The following is a 22,272-nucleotide window of genomic DNA, read 5'->3' on the forward strand; positions in this document are numbered from 1 at the left end:
GATATAAAGAAACTGAACCTTCTACATAGGACAGATGGGCATGTGCAATGGTGCAACCATTTTTAGAAAAACCTTTGGGCAATATCTACTAAGCTGAATATATACATTCTCTATGATCTAGAAATTTCACTCAAAATAGAAATATATCCCAACAAAAAATGTCCCTATGTACACCAAAAGACAGCCCCAAAAATGTTCATAGCAGCACTATTAAAAATAGCCTAACATAGGAGGTAGGAAGATGGTGGAGGAGTGAGGGGAGGCTGCACTCTCAGGCTCCTGAGACCCGTCTGTAGTTTGCACTAATTGCAGACAGAACATCTCAGTGAGCAGCTGGACACTGGCAGGAGTCGAGCCTTGGCACTGCTGGATTAGAGAAAAACCATCTGGGAACAACCTGTTTAGTGAAGATAGTGAAAGAAGAAAAAGGGACAAAACAGGATTCCTGACTGGGGTGGCTGCCCGAGCTGCAGCTGAAAGGACACAAAGGCTTTTTGGCGACCACAGGCTTCCCCAGAGGGAAGTTAGGAGGAAAGCGGATCTCTGCCGGCTGGCAGAGACAGGACTCGACCAGGTGGCATAGGCGCTGAAAGACGGGAGACAGCGTGCTGCTGAGCAAGTGAAATCGTAATTTTTTTCTTTATATTTTTCTCTTGTGAACTACTCAGAGGAGGGGAAAGTTTGGGGGTGAAAGTACATTCTTGAGGAGCACAGGCACAGAGGTGCGCATGCTCACTCCTCAACCCTCCCCTTGGGTCGCGGGTGTGCATAGGGAAGTGCCAACATTCACCGGCCCAGGTGCACAGGGCGGAGAGTCCAGGGGCCCCTCGGACACACCCCAACAGACATAAGATCAGTGCGCAAACGGGCGCAGGGAGGGACCTCTGGATACACAGAAGACTGTGCGCAGTCACCTCTGGCCAGCTCCAGTGGGAGCCAGGCCCCAGTGCCAGACCTGAACGCAGAGCACTTGATCAGCTCGGCTAGTACCTGACCAGGTGGGTGCAAGAACGGTGGGTGGCTGTGGCGCTGGAACAGCAGGCAGCAGTGACTCACAGACACTCACCTGGAGCACGAAGCTGAGGCTAGCTCCCCTGTTGCCTTGGGCGAGCAGGGGCGCGCGAGTACAAAAATACCTCACCGACATCAATAGGCACCAATCGCTCACTTCCATTGTACACAAGTGTCTGGGGCCCAGCACTGGCAGGCAAGAGACGATCTCCTAGAGCACAGTGCAGCAGACTTGAGGCTAACTCCTTGGCCACCTTGGGAAACTCCCAGAGCGCTATGCTACAGGCCTGAGGCGGGCTCTTGGGCCACCTTACCCACTCACAGGCATGCCTGCAAAGACACCTTGGCTAGCTCCGACAGACAATGAAGGAACGCGCACTGTGGGGGGCCCACTGCTACAAGGACAGGAACCTCTGACGCACCTCATTAGACCAGCTGTGGATAGAGAAAAACAAGACAACACACAAAGGCTGTACTGACATCTCCACAAAAGAATTCAAGATAAAGTGGATAGAGTGACTCTCAATCAACTAGCCAGAAGGAAGATCCTAACAAAAAACTCTGAAATATAACCAGACAGCATAAACAAACAATATAAAAGGTACCCCAAGAACACCAGGCTCAGGAGATCAAAGACACTGCACCAATGAAACACCCAGATCTACCATAAAAAATCTCATACCACAAAGGTGGGAAGGCAAAGCAGACAAATCCAAATAACAAAAACAAACAAGAAGAATCCAACATGGTAAGACGCCGAAACAACCTCTCAATGAAAAGAAAAGAGGAGTCCCCAGAAAGAGAGGTAGATGGAATAGACATAGCCCAAATGTCAGACATGGAATTCAAAACTATGGTGGTGAAGAAGCTCAATATGCTCGAAAACCTCAAAAAACAACTATGACAAACTGCAAAGAAGTTACCAACAGCTCCAAGAAAATTACAGGGAACTTGCAGAGAACTACACCAGCATAAAAAAAGACATAGAAACTATCAACAAGAGCCAGGAAGAAATGAAGAATGCAATCTCTGAACTGAAAAACACAATAGAATTAGTCAAAAGCAGACTAAATGAAGCAGAGGATCATATTAGTGAGTTAGAGGATAATGTAGGAAATAATTCTCAAACGATACAGCAAAATGAAAAAAGATTGAAAAAATATGAACAACATGTAAGGGAATTACAGGATAGCATGATAAGAAATAATATCAGGATCATCGGAATAAGAGAGGGAGAAGAAAAGGAGCATGGAATTGAAAAACCGATAGGAGAAATAGTGACAGAAAATTTTCCGAACCTGATGAGAGAAAAAGTTATGCAAGTCCAAGAAGCACTGAGAGTTCCAATAAAGAGGAACCCCCAAAAAACCCACTCCAAGGCACATCATAGTTAAAATGGCAACATTCCAAGACAAAGAGAGAATCCTAAAAGCAGCAAGAGAAAAACAGCAAATAACTTACAAGGGAGCTCCAATAAGGCTATCAACCAATTTCTCAACAGAAACACTACAAGCCAGAAGGGAATTGTCAAAAACATTTCAAGCAATGAAAAACAAAGGCCTACAACCAAAAATACTCTACCCAGCAAGGCTCTCATTCAAAATAGAAGGTGAAATAAGGAGTTTCTCAGACAAAGGAAGACTAAAAGAATACATCTCCACCAAACCAGCATTGCAAGAGATGCTAAAGGGAATATTCTAAGAAAAAGGAAGAGAAAAAACAAAAAAAGATTAGAGGAACAGAGGTACAAAGGGAAATGAATAAATACATGTCAATAATAACCTTAAATGTAAATGGATTAAATGCTCCAATTAAAAGATATAGGGTAACGTAATGGATAAGAAAACAGGACCCACATATTTGCTGTCTACAAGAAACACACCTCAAAACAAAAGATTTACATAGACTGAAAGTAAAGGGATATAAAAATATATTCCAAGCAAATGGACCTGAAAAAAAAGCTGGGGTAGCAGTCCTCATATCAGACAAAATGGATTTCAAAGCAAGGGCAATAAAAAGAGACAAAGAAGGACATTTCATGATACTTAAAGGAACAATCCATCAAGAAGATATAACCCTGATAAACATATATGCACCCAACATAGGAGCACCCAAATACATAAAGCAAATACTAGAAGACCACAGGAAGGATATTAACAACAACACACTCATAGTAGGGGACTTCAACACTCCATTATCAGCAATAGACAGATCATCCAAGCAAAGTATCACCAAAGATATACAGGCATTGAACAACACACAAAACCACATGGACTTAACTGATATATATAGAACTTTTTACCCCAAAGAAGCAAAATATACATTCTTTTCAAAGGCACATGGGACATTTTCAAAGATAGACCACATAATAGGTCACAAAACAAGACTCAACAGATTCAAGAAAATTGAAATCATATCAAGCATCTTTTCAGACAACAATGCCTTGAAACTAAAAATCAACCTCAGGGAAAAAAATCAAAGACACCCAAACTCATGGAGAATGAATAACACGCTATTAAATAATGAATGGGTTAACAATGACATCAAAGAGGAAGTCAAGAAATTTCTAGAAACTAATGACAATGAACACACAACAGCCCAAAACCTGTGGGACACAGCAAAAGCAGTCCTAAGAGGGAAGTTCATAGCAATACAGGCATATCTGAAAAGACTAGAAGAATCTCAAATAAAAAATCTAATCCTAAAGCTACAAGAACTAGAACAATAACAACAAACAAAGCCTAGGGCAAGAAGAAGAAAGAAAATCACCAAGATCAGAGCAAAAATAAATGACATAGAGACCAAACAAAAATTCAAAAGATTGACAAAACTAAGAGCTTGTTCTTTGAAAAAATAAACAAAATCGACAAGCCTCTAGCCAGGCTCATCAAGAAGAAAAGAGAGAAGACCCAAATGAACAAAATCAGAAATGAAAGAGGAAAAATCACGACTGATACCTCAGAAATACATACAGTTATAAGAAATTACTACAAACAACTATATGGCAAGAAATTTGACAACCTAGAAGAAATGGACAGATTTCTAGAAATATATAACCTTCCAAAACTGAATCAAGAAGAAGTAGAAAGTCTTAACAGACCAATAACAAAGAAGGAAATTGAAACAGTAATCAAAAATCTCCCTGCGCACAAAAGCCCTGGACTGGATGACTTCACAAGCGAATTTTACAAAACATTTAGGGAAGAACTAACTCCTACCCTCCTCAAACTATTCCAAAAAATCCAAGAAGAGGGAAAAATCCCAAAGTCTTTCTATGAAGCCAATATTACCCGAATCCCAAAACCAGGTCAAGACACAGCAAAGAAAGAAAACTACAGGCCAATATCACTGATGAATATAGATGCTAAAATCCTCAATAAAATTTTGGCAAACAGGTTCCAGCAATACATCAAAAAGATCATACACCTTGATCAAGTGGGATTCATCCCAGTGATATAAGGATGGTTTAATATTCGCAAATCAATATATATAGTACATCACCTAAACAAAATGAAAGACAAAAATCACATGATCATATCTATAGATGCAGAAAAAGCATTTGATAAAGTACAGCACCCATTTATGATGAAAACACTCAGCAAAATGGGAATAGAGGGAGCATACCTTAACATCATTAAGGCTATATATGAGAAGCCTGAAGCCAACATCATACTCAATGGACAAAAACTGAAAGCATTCCCCCTGAAATCAGGAACTAGACAAGGCTCTCCACTCTCCCCTCTTCTATTCAACATAGTGTTGGAAGTCCTAGCCACAGCAATCAGACAAGACAAAGAAATAAAAGGCATCCAAATTGGGAAAGAAGAAATAAAACTATCACTATTTGCAGACGACATGATAGTATACATAGAAAATCCTATAAACTCGACTGAAAGACTACTCGATATAATAAGTGAATTTGGCAAAATAGCAGGGTACAAAATAATTATACAAAAATCTAAGGCATTTCTGTACACCAACAATAAAATATCAGAGACAGAGGCAAAAAAGAAAATATCATTTACTATAGCAACAAGAAAAATAAAGTACATAGGAATAAACTTAACCAAAGAGATAAAAGACCTGTACTCTGAAAATTATGCAACATTGAAGAAAGAAATTAAGGAAGATACAAATAAATGGAAGCAAATACCATGTTCTTGCATGGGAAGAATCAACATCATCAAAATGGCCATACTACCCAAAGCAATTTACAGATTCAATGCAATCCCTATTAAAATACCAATGACATATTTCACTGACCTAGAACAAATCCTCCAAAAATTCATATGGAACCAAAAAAGACCCTGAGTAGCAAAAGCAATCTTGAAACAGAAGAACATAGCAGGAAGAATCACGATACCAGACATCAAACAATACTACAAAGCCACTGTGATCAAAACGATCTGGTACTGGCATAAGAACAGACATATAGATCAGTAGAACAGAATAGAGTGCCCAGAAATAAACCCAGGCCTCTATGGTCAACTAATCTTTGATAAAGGAGGAAGGAACATAAAATGGAGTGAGAAGAGCCTCTTTAACAAATGGTGCTGGGAGAACTGGACAGGGACGTGCAAAAAAATGAAACTAGACCACTAACTTACACCATACACCAGAATAAACTCAAGATGGATCAAAGACTTAAATGTAAGCCACGACACCATAAAAGTCCTACAGGAAAACATAGGCAGGAAAATTTCAGATATCCCACGTAACAATATCTTCATAGATACATCTCCTAAGGCAAGAGAGATAAAGGAAAAAATAAACAAATGGGACTACATCAAACTAAAGTGTTTCTGCTCATCAAAAGAAAACATCAGCAAGATGAAAAGGAAACCAACCATATGGGAAAACATATTTGCCAATGATATCACAGACAGGGGACTGATCTCCAAAATATATAAAGAGCTGATACAACTCAACATCAAGAAAATAAACAACCCAATTAAAAAATGGGCAAAGGACCTGAACAAACACCTCTCTGAAGAGGACATACAGAAGGTTTATAGGCACATGAAAAAATGCTCAACATCATTGGCCATCAGAGAGATGCAAGTAAAAACCACAATGAGATACCACCTTACACCTGTCAGAAGGGCCATCATCAACAAATCAACAAACAGCAAGTGCTGGCGAGGATGTGGAGAAATGGGAACCCTACTGCACTGTTGGTGGGAATGCAGACTGGTGTAGCCACTATGGAAAACAGTATGGAATTACCTCAAAAAATTAAAAATTGAACTGCCTTTTGAACTAGCGATTCCACTGCTAGGATTATACCCAAAAAATCCTAAAACCCTAATTCAAAAAAACCTATGCACCCCTATGTTCATAGCAGCCCTGTTTACAATAGCTAAGTGCTGGAAACAGCCTAAATGCCCATCTGTAGATGAGTGGATCAAAAAACTGTGGTACATTTACACAATGGAATACTATGTAGCAGAAAGAAAGAAGGAACTCCTGCCATTTGCAACAACATGGATGGAACTAGAAAGAATTATGCTTAGTGAAATAAGCCAGGCAAAGAAAGCAAAATACCGTATGATATCACCTAATACAGGAAACTAAAGAGCAGCACAAACAAATGAACTAAATAGGCAAAGACTAGAATAGTTGTCAGTAGGGGGGAGGGGGGAGGGAGAGAAGGGCGATAAGTAAGAGAAAGGTCTAGTCAAGGAACATGTATAAATGACTCATGGACATGGACAACGGGGAGGGATATGATTGTGGGAGAAGGGGTGGGCTGGGTGGGGGGAGCAATGGGGGAAAAATGGGACAACTGTAATTGAAAAATCAAAAAATATATATAAAAAAAGATAGCCTAACATAGAAAAGAAAACAATTGTTCTCAAGACTAGAATTAATTAATTTAATATATACACAAAGGAACACTGTAAGCAATGAGAAGGAACATACTAAAATTACACACAGTATAGAGAAATAGCATATTGAGTAAAAGATGTCAGACACCTAAGAGTACACTGATGGTGTGGGGACTTCTCTTCATTTGTTATCTTCAGGAAAAACTAAAACAGAAAGCTCTCTCAGTGATTTTTGTATGTAGCCAGAGTTGAAATCCACCTGTCTAGAGCTCAGATCAGATTTCCTCCCTTCTTTCTTTCATTCCCAGACCTAGCCACACAAGCCTTCCTTTCCATAACTCTCTGGCTCCAAAGTGTCAACCACTGTTCTGGGTACAAAGGATACAGAAAAAAAAGCTGTCATCTTTCATTCAAGAAGCTAAATGTTTTCTCAACTATTAATTTCAGCCTGCTTCCTGACCGTAAGTTTCCCATTTACACCGTGGTGGTTATACAGTGAGGTTATCACTAAATAAAGATGCAAACATGGGGGTTGACCTTCTTGGATAATTATAGTGCTAGTGAACACTCATGATCACATTATTGGCAGCCTTGATTGCAACAGGCATTAAGTATCTTGGAGTGTATTGAGTAACATTTGACCCCCATTGTAACAGAGTATGTTTAATAATGAGCTGAGTTACTGGCACCAGAGATCTAGAACAAACTTGGTGTGTCAGTTGTACCTGGCATAAGGATCATTCCACTACCAGTGGATGGTACTATTCCCAGTAACACCACACGCTTTCTTGAGCATAAATTATTATGATTTTATGTTCTTGATCTGTCTTTTATAAGTAGTGTGTGAAAATTAGACTTTCTTTTTATTATTTTCTCTGCTTTTCTCAACTCTCTCTCTCTCTCTCTCTCTCTCTCTCTCTCTCTCTCTCTCTCTCTCTCTCTCTCTCTCTCTCTCTCCCTCTTCCTCTCTCTCTCTCTCCCTCTCTCCCTCTAACATAAATAAGCAATGTCACTGCAGAATCCAGACTTTGCATTTCCAGAACACATCCCCATGCTCATATCTTTGTCCTCAGGCACTGGCTGATATGGAAAGGCAAAGCAAATCATCTTTCACGGTACACTCTATCTTTCTAGAACATGGCCATTGATTATTTAAACGTGGTCATTATGCCAAGGCTTGCCTTCATAAACAAACAAAAGATGAGCTAACCTTGGCCTGAATCCTGCTGTTAGTTCATACTCCCTCTGACTGCTGTAACCAAAAAATGTAAATACTAAGGGGCAAAAGGCCCTGAGAAGTTACTATTGGCTTTACCTTGGGCACAAATTTTGTTTTGCCTATACCTTCCTTCTAAGCCAGATAAACCATTCTGTTAAGAGCACATAGTATTTCCAATAAAGGGGTGTTTATTTTACTGATTTCTATTTACTCTTCATGTCCCATATTATTACATTCCAGGGAAGGTCCCTCTGATCCTTCCAAAATAGTTTAGGTTCCCATGTTATAAACTTTCACTGAACCATATAATTTTCCCTTATAGTATTTAGTTCAATTACAACTAATAGATTCTTGTGATTATTTGTCTCATTTATTGATGTATTGCCAGTACCTTACATAATGCCTGGCACATAGTAGATACTGAATAAATACTGTTGAGTGAATGAATGAATGAGAGCCTCCTAAAAAATCTATTTTACTTTTTTATTGTCCTTTCTTTTTTTCTAAAACTATTTTCTTTTGCTACAAATGAAACCTTAGTGGCCTTAATGGCAAACAGAGGGCCAAGAGCTCCTATGTCAGAGCCCTTCAGATAATTATAAATTATGACAAAGATACTTATTCTGTGGTTTTATGTTTTGGTGATTTTCTCTGAAGGAGACATAGGTCATGGTGACAAACTCCAATAGAAAGGAGGAATAAGGACTATGCCATCTATACCCCCTGTTTACTGGCATTAGACTCATACTTGGTACCCTGGTGTGTCTAAGTCTTTTCTTGAAATCTTGACCAAGTCCTTCTAACTCTCTACTTATAGGTCTCTTCATAAGTCATAAAACTGAACTAGATCAAATAAAGGGTATTGTGCAGGTATGTATCTCTATACCTCTATTTAGTTTTCCATTTAGCAAATATTTTTAACAGCATAGAATGTGCTTACTCTTGCGCTAGGCACTAGTGACCCAGAAGTCATCTAGAGAAATGGAGTCCTGACTTCAAGGGATCCAATCAGAATTGGGGATAAGAGGATGATTAGAGAAGTCTTTCCGGCATAAAAGTTGCCTAGATCGGTAATTTATATCTATCATAATCAACTGCAGATCTTGTTAAAACACAGGTTGCTGGACCCCACACCATTTTCTGATTGGTCAGAGTGGGCCCAAGATTCTGCATTTTTAAGAAATTCCTAGGTGAGGCTAACGCTACTGATCTAGGGACCACATTTTTAGAGTCACTGACCTGGATGAAATGGAATATTAAGTTAAAACATAGACTTAAGAAATATTTTCTGGATGAATAACTGAATTGATAGATTAATTAGCCAATCAGTTCAAATACATCACTATATTAATAGTATAAAACCCACAGGATTTTGCAGTGGTTTATTTATTGCAAAGCTATGAAAGACTGCACCTTCTCTCCCTATGGTCCTATGCATGACTCATTCCTAACAAAAATGATATGGCTGAAATTAATCAAGCTGCTTTTTCCTATTTATGTGTTGCTCTATCTGGAGTTGCAATGGGCACTGACGCTTCTGGAGTGTAATTCATGCTGACTCATTTCAAAGTCACTGATAGAAAGGTCAGTATAGCTCCAGTTCACAGTTGAAAGCTTATCAGTAGCTATTGATCAGAAGTTACATATCAGAGAGATTAGCCAGCTCCACTTGGGGTCTTTCTTGGCTGTCTTGCCAAAATCCAGCAGAACTAAAGGTTAAAAACTTGTATTGGCATTTGTGTGTGGATGGAATATACAGTCAGTTTCACAGAAAATTACACTAGTCCAATAGAGAGCACTTAAGTACATGAGTTTGTTTTCATTTAGATAGAGGTGAAAGTTATGATTCTGCCACTTAACAGTTATATGATGAACACCTCTCATAGTTCCTTCATCTGTAAAATATGCATAACAGTAATAATTAACTCATAGGATTGTTGCACATAATGTGCACAATGTGTTTAGCACAAGACTGGTCTCATTAATCATTCAACACATTTTAGCTAGCATTGTTGTTATTCATTAGCTTCTCAAACATTCTTCATCACAAATATTAATGCTTTTGTAAATAATAAACTTACAGTTGGCATGTACCCTTCAATTGCCCTGAGACTGGATCTGTAGGAGGAATTTCATTGCTTGGGTTTTCATTTCTGAGCCAAAAAGTGAAGTGATTCATACACAGCTAACTTCTATTCACCACATAATATAAAGATTTCTATACTGGGCCAGAATTCACTCCCTGTTAAAGGTACCAAGAAGGGAACTGTAGAAGATAGATGCTTTCCTTAAAATAAGCTTTCAAAGATAAAGATATACTTTCACTTCATTTCCCCCTACCTCCAATCCTTTTCTTGAATCTAGCCATGTTCCCTAGGATATGAACAGCTGAATGAGAAATGTTTCATAACAGCTTGAAGGTCACACACTCCTAGTTTCTAAGTCCCAGCTCCACCACTTCAAGCTGTATGAACTTGGAAAAGTTACCGAGCTCTCTTATATCTCTATTTTATCAGTCTTTAAATTATAATGTTAATGTCAGGTATGTAAACTCAGCATCTTGCCCTGTTGTATAACCCTCATTTTAATAACTCTGGATTTGTTGAAGGAGTCCATGCCTCTCAGGATTGGAATGGTCTCAATTCTATCTCCTTAAGCCTCCTCTTTTTACTATAAAAACTCTAATTCTTTTAGGAGGTTCACATTTTTTCCATCCCTTTGAATGTTGGTCACTTTGCAATTTCTCTGACAGCTGTTCCTTCAGTATTTCTGACCTAACTGAAAAAGATTTTTCTAAGGCAGACCTTTCTTCTACACTGCCAAATGCAGGGCCTTGTTCATAATAGGCACTCAATAAATATTTGTTGAGTAGATGAATGAATAAATGCAGCCAAGACATTCAAAAGCAATCATGGTATTAAGCTAAAAATAAGGTAGCTTTCTTCCTCTGTAGACATGCAGTGGGAAAAATCACTACATTCCCTTCAAATAATTTTTCCAGATCAGTCTCTCCTAAGGAATAATGGAAAAGTCCTCAGTCATAATGCTATTATAAAATACAAGGGTGAGGAGGGAGACTGGATCCTCTGCATTAGGCATATTTTAGTTCTTACTCTAGCCAAAAGTCTGCATCATCCAGACAAAGCCAAGATCAAAGGGAAAATATATCAGGTCTCATTGCCAGGTGCCATTGTTTACTGAAAATTGGCAGAAATCCAACTAGCTTACCACTCTGTAGATTGCTACTAAACTTTCAAAAAGATAAATTAGGTCATTTACTGCTCCCCCACCACCACAAGTTCAAAACTATTCAATGACATTCTGTGACACTTAAAACTTAAACTCCTCACCATGATCTAAAAGGCCCTACATAATTTTGGTCCTGTCTAGCTTTTTGCTTAATTATTATTTTCTCAGAGAGCTATCCCCTCACTCCACCACAAAGCCCTAAAGACAGAGGCCTGCAAACTTGTTCAGTAAACAGCCAGATAGTAAATGTGTTAGACTTTGGAGACCTCATCACCCCTGCCACAGCTACTCAGTTTTGCCATTGTTGTATAAAAGCAGCCATAGAGAATATATAAATTCTTGAATATGGCTGTGTTACAGTAAGATTTGATTTACAGGAACAGGTGTCTGTCTGTCTTTAGACTGTGGGCCATAATTTACTGACCATTTCCCTAATATAAGACCCCTTTCATAACTCCCTACCCCTATATCCTGCTTAAGTTTTTGCCACATATATTTACATTTGTTTGTTATCATACTTATCTGGTTCAGTCACTAGAACATGAGCTCTGTGAAGACTGGACCTTTGTGTTAACAGCAATGTCTCCAGCACCTTGGACAGTTCCTAGAACCTAGTATGTTTCTAGTAACTCTTTGTTGAACAACTGACCTCATCTCCTGCTACTTCTGCTGTCACTCTCCACTCCCACCTTCCTTCAGTTCTTAGGACACTCCAAGCTCATTTTTGCTTTCTGGTCTTGGCACATGCCTTTTGACCTCTGCCTGAAGCACACTTCCCCTTACCTTTACATGCCTGCCTCTTCCATTCCTTTAGGTCTCAGATTTTTGGAGTAGCCTTTCCCAATAATGCTTAACAAAGTTTCCCAGAAGCCTCAGCCACTCTTGTCTTATTTTTTTCATAACACCTATTAAGAAATAGAATTATTTTTTCTTGATTCCAATATATTCTCTCCCATGAATGCAGAATGTTTCTCAGCCTCCTTAAAACCTAGTAAAGTATGTGACACTTAGTAAGTTTTCAATAGATATGTATCTAGAGCAGTGCTTTTCAAAAATTTAATGTGTATATGAATCACCTGAGGATTTTGATAAAATAAAAATTCTGAGTCAGTAGGTCTAGGTGAACATCTGGATTTCTTAAAGCTCCCAGGACACAAATGCTAATACTGCTGGTCCATGGACCACACTTTGAGCAGGGAGAGTCTAGTGAATATTTTTGATTGTCTCACTTCTAAGGCAGCTTCAAAGTGGACTGTTGGCTGAGGATCCTTTAAAATACATTCAATATGTTTGCTGGTGTGAGCCAAAAATCAAAGTGAGATACCAGTCCCATCCTTAAAAGTCATATCAATGGCTGAGGGAAGATGGCGGAGGAGTGAGGGGAGGCTGCACTTTCTGGCTCCCGAGACCCGTCTGTAGTTTGGACTAATTGCAGACAGAACATCTCAGTGAGCAGCTGGACACTGGCAGGCGTTGAGCCTTGGCACTGCTGGATTAGAAAAAAATAATTTGGTAATGACCTGTTTTGTGAGGATAGCGGAGAAAAAAGGGACTAGATGGAATTTCTGACTGAGCTGTGGCTGGAAGTACACAAAGACTTTTTAGTGACCACAGGCTTCCCCAGAGAGGAATCGGGAGGAATCGGGAGGAGAGCGGGTCTCTGCCTGCTGGCAGAGCCAGGAGTGGGCCAGTTGGCATCTGGCGCTGAAAGACAAGAAACAGCATACTGCTGTGCATGTGAGAGTGTGATTTTCCTTGATATTTTTCACTTGTGTACTGCAGAGAAGGGAGGAAAGGCCGGGGATGATAGGACATTCTTGAGGAGCGCAGGCACAGAAGTGCTCTTGCCCAATCCTCAACCCTCCCCTTGGGTGGTGTGGGCATGCACAGGAAAGTGCCCCCATACACTGGCCCAGGCACTCAGCCAGGTCACTGGCCACGCATCCGGGTGCCCCTCAGACACACCCCAACAGACATAAGATCAGTGCCCCAACAGGCATAGGGAGGGCCTGATGGGCACGCAGAAGACCATGCACAGACACCCCTGGCCAGCCCCAGTGGGCACCACGCCAGAGCACAGCCCACTTGTGCTAGCTCTGCTCATGCCCACCCAGGCAGGTGAGGGAACGGTGGGCAGCTGCAGCGCAGGAACAGTGGGCGGCAGCGACTCACAGACGCTCACTTCCACTGCGCACAAGTGTCCAGGGCCCCGCCCCAAGGGGCGAGAAACCAACTTCCAGGGCGCAGCTCAGCAGGCCTGAGGCTAACGTGAAGGACACCTTGAGCACACACAAGCACTCCAGTTGGCTCCAAATAGGCGCCAAACAAATGCACCGGCCACCGCGGGTGCGCGGGAGTAACCCGGCGTGTGACCACCAAGACCGCAGGCAGGTGCACACCGCTGTTGCAAGGATCAGGAACCTCTGGCCTGTCTCATTAGACCAGCTGTGGATCCAGAAAGAGAGAACAACACACAAAAGCTGAACTGAGTGAAAACTTCCCTTTTATGTATATATATATATACTTTAATTTTTATTTTAGTTTTTTATTTGTATTTTATTTTAATTTTTTAAATTTCTTATTTTATTTTTATTTTTATTTTTACTTTTATTTAAAAAATTTTTAAACTATCTCTTTAATCTGTTTCACACCATATCTCCTTCCCATCTTTCCTCTTTTATTTTTGTTTGTCTGTTTGGTTTAGCCTCCTTTTCACACTAAATAAATAGAATATAACTACTATATAAATCTAATACTACACAATTCCTTACTAGATTCTGCATTCTTTCCTCTTTTTCTTTTATTATTATTAACATACAAGGTAAATATTACCTACTGTCTTGCATAGTCTCGACACTACTTGCTACTATTACTAATCTATCACAACCTCTCTCAAAAATCATGTTTTTCCTCTTTAGAAACAACTCTTATCTATTCTTCCTATAGTATAAAAGCCATAACTTCTCTACATTTATATTAATACTGGCTCATTTGCTGACAAAAGCAGGATAAAGGGTGGGGGATATTTTTGAGGGTGTAGGTTTCCTGCCTGGGCTGTGTGTGTATGTTTTTAACAGATCTCCACAAAAGAACGCAAGACAAAGTGGATAGAGCGATCTTAATCAACTAGCCAAAGGGAAGATCCCACCAAAGAGCATCTTAAATATAATCAGACAGCATAAACAAACAACATAAAGGCTAACTCAAGAACATCAGGCTCAGGAGATCAAAGAGACTGCACCACTGAAACCCCCAGATCTCCTATAAAGAATCTCATACCACAAAGGTGGGAAGGCAAAGCAGACAAAATAAAAAATAAAAAAACAAACAAACAAGAAGAATCCAACATGCTAAGATGCAGAAACAACCTCTCAATAAAAAGAAAAAAAGGAATCCCAAGAAAGAGAAATAGATGAAATGGACATAGACCAAATATCAGAAACGGAATTCAAAAGAATGATGGTGAAGAAGGTCAATATACTCGACAACCTCAAAAACAACTATGACAACCTCCAAGGAAGTTACCAGCACCTCCAAGAAAATTACAGGGAACTTATGGAGAACTGCACCAGTGTAAAAAAAGACATAGAAACTATTATCAAGAACCAGGAAGAAATGAAGAGTACAATCTCTGAACTGAAAAACACAGTAGAATCAATCAAAAGCAAGCTAAGCAAAACAGAGGATCGGATCAGTGAGTTAGAGGACAATGTAGAATAAAATTCCCAGACAAAACAACAAAATGAAAAAAGATTAAAAAAATATGAACAAGAGGTAAGGGAATTACAGGATAGCATGGGGAAAAATAATATCTGAATCATCGGAATAAAAGAGGGAGAAGAAGAAGAATGAGGAATAGAAAAGCTGATAGGAGAAGTAATGACAAAAAATTTCCCAACCTGATGAGAGAAAAAGTTATGCAAGTTCAGGAAGCACAGAGAGTCCCAATGAAGAGGAACCCCCCCCAAAAAACTCACTCCAGGACACATAATAATTAAAATTACAACATTCAAAGACAAAGAGAGAATCCTAAAAGCAGCAAGAGAAAAACAGCAAATAACATACAAGGGAGCTCCGATAAGGCTATCGACCGATTTCTCAACAGAAACACTACAAGCCAGAAGGGAATGGTCAAAAATATTTCAAGCAATTAAAAACAAAGGCCTACAACCAAGAATACTCTACCCAGCAAGGCTCTCATTCAAAATGGAAGGTGAAATAAGGAGTTTCCCAGACAAAGGAAGACTAAAAGAATACATCTCCACCAAACCAGCATTGCAAGAGATGCTAAAGGGAATATTTTAAGAAAAAGAAGAAAAAAAGAGAAGAGGAACAAAGGTACAAAGGGAAATGAATAAAAATACATGTCAATAATAACCTTAAATGTAAAGAGATTAAATGCTGCAATTAAAAGACATAGGGTAACGTAATGGATAAGAAAACAGGACCCACATATTTGCTGTCTACAAGAAACACACCTCAAAACAAAAGATTTACATAGACTGAAAGTAAAGGGATATAAAAATATATTCCAAGCAAATGGACCTGAAAAAAAAGCTGGGGTAGCTATCCTCATATCAGACAAAATGGATTTCAAAGCAAGGGTCATAAAAAGAGACAAAGAAGGACATTTCATAATACTTAAAGGAACAATCCATCAAGAAGATATAACGCTGATAAACATATATGCACCCAACAAAGGAGGACCCAAATACATAAGAAAATGCTAGAACACTACAAGAAGGATATTAATAGCAACACACTCATAGTAGGGGACTTTACACTACATTATCAACAATAGACAGATCTTTGAGGCAAAGAAACACCAAGAACATACAGGCATTGAACAACACACTAAACCACATGGAATTAACTGATATATTTATAGAACTTTTTACCCCAAAGAAGCAAAATATACATTCTTTTCAAATGCACATGGGATATTTTCAAATATAGACCACATGGTAGGACACAAAACAAGACTCAACAAATTCAAGAAAATTGAAATCATATCAAGCATCTTTTGAGACAACAATGCCTTGAAACTAAAAATCAATCTCAGAGAAAGAAATCAAAGACATCCAAACTCATGGATAATGAATAGCATGCTATTAAATAATGAGTGGGTTAACAATTACATCAAAGAAGAAATCGAGAAATTTCTGGAAACTAACGGCAATGAACACACAACAGCCCAAAACCTGTGGGACACAACAAAAGCAGTTCTGAGAAGAAAGTTCATAGCAATACAGCCATACCTGAAAAGGATAGAAGAATCTCAAATAAAAAATCTAATCCTAAAGCTACAAGAACTAGAACAAAAACAACAAACAAAGCCTAGGGCAAGAAAAAGGAAGGAAATCATCAAGATCAGATCAAAATTAAATGACATAGAGACCAAACAAACAATTCAAAAGAACAATGAAACTAGGAACAGGTTCTTTAAAAAAATAAACAAAATTGACAAGCCTTTAGCCAGGTTCATCAAGAAAAAAAAGAGAGAAAACCCAAATAAACAAAATCAGAAACAAAAAAGGAGAAATCACGACTGATACCACAGAAATACAAAGAATTGTAAGAAATTACTACAAACATCTGTATGGCAAGCAATTTGACAACCTAGAAGAAATGGACAAATTTCTAGAAACATATAACCTTCCAAAACTGAATCAAGAAGAAGTAGAAAGTCTCAACAAACCAATAACAAACAAGGAAATTGAAACAGTAATCAAAAATCTCCTGGCACACAAAAGCCCTGGACCGGATGACTTCACAGGCGAATTTTACAAAACATTTAGGGAAGAACTAACTTCTACCCTCCTCAAGCTATTCCAAAAAATCCAAGAAGAGGGAAAAATCCCAAACTCTTTCTATGAAGCCAGTATTACCCGAATCCCAAAACCAGGTCAAGACACAACAAAGAAAGAAAACTACAGGCCAATATCACTGATGAATATAGATGCTAAAATCCTCAATAAAATTTTGGCAAACTGGATCCAGCAACACATTAGAAAGATCATACACCACGATCAAGTGAGATTCATCCCAGGGATGCAAGGATGGTTTAATATTCGCAAATCAATAAATATAATACATCACCTAAACAAAATGAAAGACAAAAATCACATAATCATATCAATTGATGCAAAAAAGCACTTGATAAAGTACAACACCCATTTATGATGAAAACACTCAGCAAAATGGGAATAGAGGGAGCATACCTTAACATAATCACGGCTATATATGAGAAACCTGAAGCCAACATCATACTCAATGGACAAAAACTGGAAGCATTCCCCCTGAAATCAGGAACAAGACAAGGATGTTAACTCTATCCACTCCTATTCAAATAGTGTTAGAAGTCCTAGCCATAGCAATCAGACAAGAAAAAAAAAAGGCATCCAAATTGGGAAAGAAGAAGTAAAACTTTCATTATATGCAGATGACATCATAATATACATAAAAAAACCCTATAAACTCCACTAAAAGACTACTCGATATAATAAGTGAATCTGGAAAAATAGCAGGGTACAAAATAAATATACAGAAATCTAAGGCATTTCTGTACACCAACAATAAAATATCAGAGACAGAGACAAAAAAAGAAAATACCATTTACTATAGCAACAAGAAAAATAAGGTACCTAGGAATAAACTTAACAAAAGAGGCAAAAGACCTTTACTCTGAAAATTATGCAACATTGAAGAAAGAAATTAAGGAAGATACAAATAAATGGAAGCAAATACCATGTTCTTGAATGGGAAGAATCAACATCATCAAAATGGTCATACTACCCAAAGAAATTTACAGATTCAATGCAATCCTTATTAAAATACCAATGACATATTTCACAGACATAAAACAAATACTCCAAAAATTCATATGGAACCAAAAAAGACCCCAAATAGCCGAAGCAATCTTGAGACAGAAGAACACAGCAGGAGGAATCACAACACCGGACATCAAACAATACTACAAAGCCACTGTGATCAAAACAGTCTGGTACTGGCATAAGAACAGACATATAGATCAATGGAACAGAATAGAGAGTCCAGAAATAAATCCAGAAGTATACAGTCAACTAATATTTGATAAAGGAGGAAGGAGCATAAAATGGAGTGAGAAGAGTCTCTTCAACAAATGGTGCTGAAAGAACTGGACAGGGACATGCAAAAAAATGAAACTAGACCACCAACTTACACCACACACCAGAATAAACTCAAGATGGATCAAAGACTTAAATGTAAGCCACGACACCATAAAAGTCCTACAGGAAAACATAGGCAGGGAAATTTCAGATATCCCATATAACAATATTTTCACAGGTACATCTCCTAAGGCAAGAGAAATAAAGAAAAAAATAAACAAATGGGACTACATCAAACTAAAGAGTTTCTGCTCAGCAAAAGAAAAGAGCAGTAAGATGAAAGGGAAACCAACCATATGTGGAAACATATTTGCCAATGATATCTCAGACAGGGGACTGATCTCCAAAATATATAAATGGCTTATACGACTCAACATCAAGAAAATAAACAACCCAATTAAAAAAATGGGCAAAGGAACTGAACAAACACTTCTCCAAAGAGGACATACAGAAGATCCATAGACACATGAAAAAATGCTCAGCATCACTAGCCATCAGAGATGCAAATAAAAACTACAATGAGATTCCACTTTACACCAATAAGAATGGCCCTCATCAATAACTCAACAAACAACAAGTGCTGGCAAGGATGTGGAGAAACGGGAACCCTACCGCACTGTTGGTGGGAATGCAGACAGGGGCAGCCACTATGGAAAACAGTATGGAATTTCCTCAAAAGACTAAAAATTGAACTGCCTTTTGAACCAGTGATTCCACTGCTATGATTATACCCGAAAAATCCTAAAACCCTAATTCAAAAGAACTTATGCACCGCTATAGCTATGCTCATAGCAGCCCTGTTTACATAGCTAAGTGCTGGAAACAGCCTATGTGGCCACCTGTAGATAAGTGGATCAAAAAACTGTGGGTACATTTACACAATGGAATACTATGCAGCAGAGAGAAAGAAGGAACTCCTGCCATTTGCACAACATGGATGGAACTAGAGAGAATTATGCTCAGTGAAATAAGCCAGGCAAAGAAAGAAAAATGCCATATGATATCACCTAATACAGGAAACTAAAGAACATCATAAACAAATGAACTAAATAGGACAACGAGCAGAATAACAGTCAATAGGGGGGAGGGAGGATGGAGAGAAGGGGGATAAGTAAGGGAAGGGGTTTAGTCAAGAAACATGTATAAATGACTCATGGACATGGATAACAGGGAGGGATATGATTATGGGAGAAGGGGTAAGCTGGGTTTTGGGGAGCAATGGGGAAAAAGTGGGACAACTGTAATTGAAAAACCAAAAATTAAAACTAAAAAAAAAAAAGTCATATCAAATGCAAAAGGTTAAGGATAGATTTTCCTGTGTTGCCTAAGTGGTTTTGGCCTCAGGCACCTTGTTTTCAATGGATGAGAAATAGCAACATTTCCCATATTACATTCACCTTAAAAATGCTGAATCATCCATGGGGAACCACAATGAATCTGTCTTCATTCCCTGTTCAGTTATGTCTCCATTTCTTTCAACCACTCTAATGCATACATTAGGGGAGTTGCCTGTCTACACCTTGATGTGGTAACTCAGGTTAGTGTAATATGTTTCTGGCCTAATAGAAGACTTTCCATCTCAACACTGAAATAGAGTATATCCAAAAAGAAAGTAGAATGTGGAAGAGTGATTAAGAGATGTCTTCAAGAGTCTAATTATCACTTAAACTCTGTGTAACCTGGAGCACTGCATGTATACTTTTAATGCCTCAGTTCCTTCCTCTAAATGGAAGATTATGGTAATAATTCTTGTAATAATTAAGAGAACTAGTTCTTATAAAGAACTTGGCTAACTGTGTGGTACATATGCATATTAATAAATATTAGTTTAAATTCTTATTCTATTCACCATAGAATGTTATTGTATTTATTGAGTTCTATCACATTTTAGAATTTTAACACATTAATATAATTATTTTTAATATTAACACAATTATTTATATTTAACAATATTTAACACACTTATTTTAACATAATATTTAAGACAAGTAATGTTTACTATGTACCAGGAAATATATCAAGTGCTGCTTTGTCTCATTTATTTTTGAAAATAAATCTATGAAGTGGATATTGGTGTCTACATTCTGCAGATGGGGAAGCTGAGGCATATGATGGTGAAGAGGTTTGTTACAGATAAGTCAACTAGTAGGGTGGAAGTAAAGACTTGAGCCCAGATCTGAGGTCAGCCTGATGTGCAATAACAAACACCTTGCTAGTTATGTCATGCACATAAGTATAGATTTATATGTTTGGGCTTTAGAACAGTATGTCTTTCCATCACAACAATCACTATTTGGGTGGTTATCTTTTTGTAAATAGGAGAGTTCTGGCTGATGATCAACTAACATACTTCCAAGTCAAGTGAGCTGATGTTCTGAATTTTATTCTGGTGTGATTAATTTTCCATTTGTTTGTTTAATTTTTTCCACTGTAGGCATTCCTGTTTGACAGAGCTTTGACTCAACATCATGTCTTCAACCCTCAAGATGCTCCTTGATGGCTATGCTGTCCCTTATGTTCTAGTTATCAATAGTGAATGATTAACAACCATCCCCAAATTTAGTTGTGTGAAACAATATAAGAATCTGTGTGTCAGGAATTTGGAAAAGGTGTAGTAGGGACAGCTTTTCTTTACTTACTACAACTGGGACTTCTCACAACATGGCAGCTTGATTCTGAAAGGTGGTGTCCCATGTGAGAATATGTGGAGAATAAGTATTTTCTTGAGTCTTCAGACTTATCATCAGGAATCAGATATGACAATTATTGTATGGTATTAGTAAATTACCAAGAAATGCCCAGATTCAAGAAAGGAAAATTAGATTCTACCTCTTGATGGGAAGCAAGTTTACAATGATGAGAAGCATGCTGGATGAGAGATATTGCTGTGCTAGTCTATGGAAAACACAATCTAATACAACCTCAAACTCCACACTTTCTTATATCATATTGAACACCAAACACTTTGAAAGAAGTCAAAAGCTTATTTGCAAGTCTCAAATAATGTGGTAATGAGGAGAAAAAGAACTTACCTAGTATCTTGAACACCTTAGAAAAAATTACCCTTTGGTATATACCATACCTTCAATTCATAAATAGTAGTGTATAAGGGAGGCTTTTGCTTAGGCAAAACCAAAGGAGTTCTAAAGTGAGAATAATTTATATGAAAGAATTTCAATAAATAACTACCCTTTATTTTCACCTTTAAGCTACTCACAGCATACATATAATCCTCACTACTCAATGAGAAATAATATTTCAAGTTCTGTATAATGAGAAGCTAACAGTTAAAGTTTCACCCAGATAGGAAGCGGTAGAGTGAGGATTCAGGCCCTACTCTTTCACACAACTATAGCCATGCAACAATAACCTGGTGAGCAAAGCTAACTGTCCAGCTTCACCTGTCTCTATAAATTTGAGAAAGTGTCTCTCTTTTATTTCTTATCTGAACTAAACTCTAATTGATCTCAGTTGGAACACAAATCCATTCCTGTGAACAGGGAGATGAAATAAGGTTGTTGGCCAGGTCTAAGTTGGGCTTTCACCCACAATACAGATTGTGCAATATAGTCAGGCTTTCACAAGCAATATAGACTATGGAGAGGTGATTTCCCCCAAAAATATCAGAGTGAACTATTCAGGGGCAAGATAAAGGACACAGAGCAAGAAGAACATCAGGTGATGGCTACATTCTCATTTTGCAGATGGATCATCTTGTAGCTGGCAAGATTGATCCTCATTCCATTTTTATCATTTGCTTTCCTCAGGTTCTCAGTGTTCTATTATTGCATCTGTTCCTCCTTCCTTAGAAGAAAAG

This window comes from Furipterus horrens, unplaced genomic scaffold (assembly GCF_987537825.1).
Source record: "Furipterus horrens unplaced genomic scaffold, mFurHor1.1.pri manual_scaffold_7, whole genome shotgun sequence".
NCBI classification, from domain to species: Eukaryota; Metazoa; Chordata; class Mammalia; order Chiroptera; family Furipteridae; genus Furipterus; species Furipterus horrens.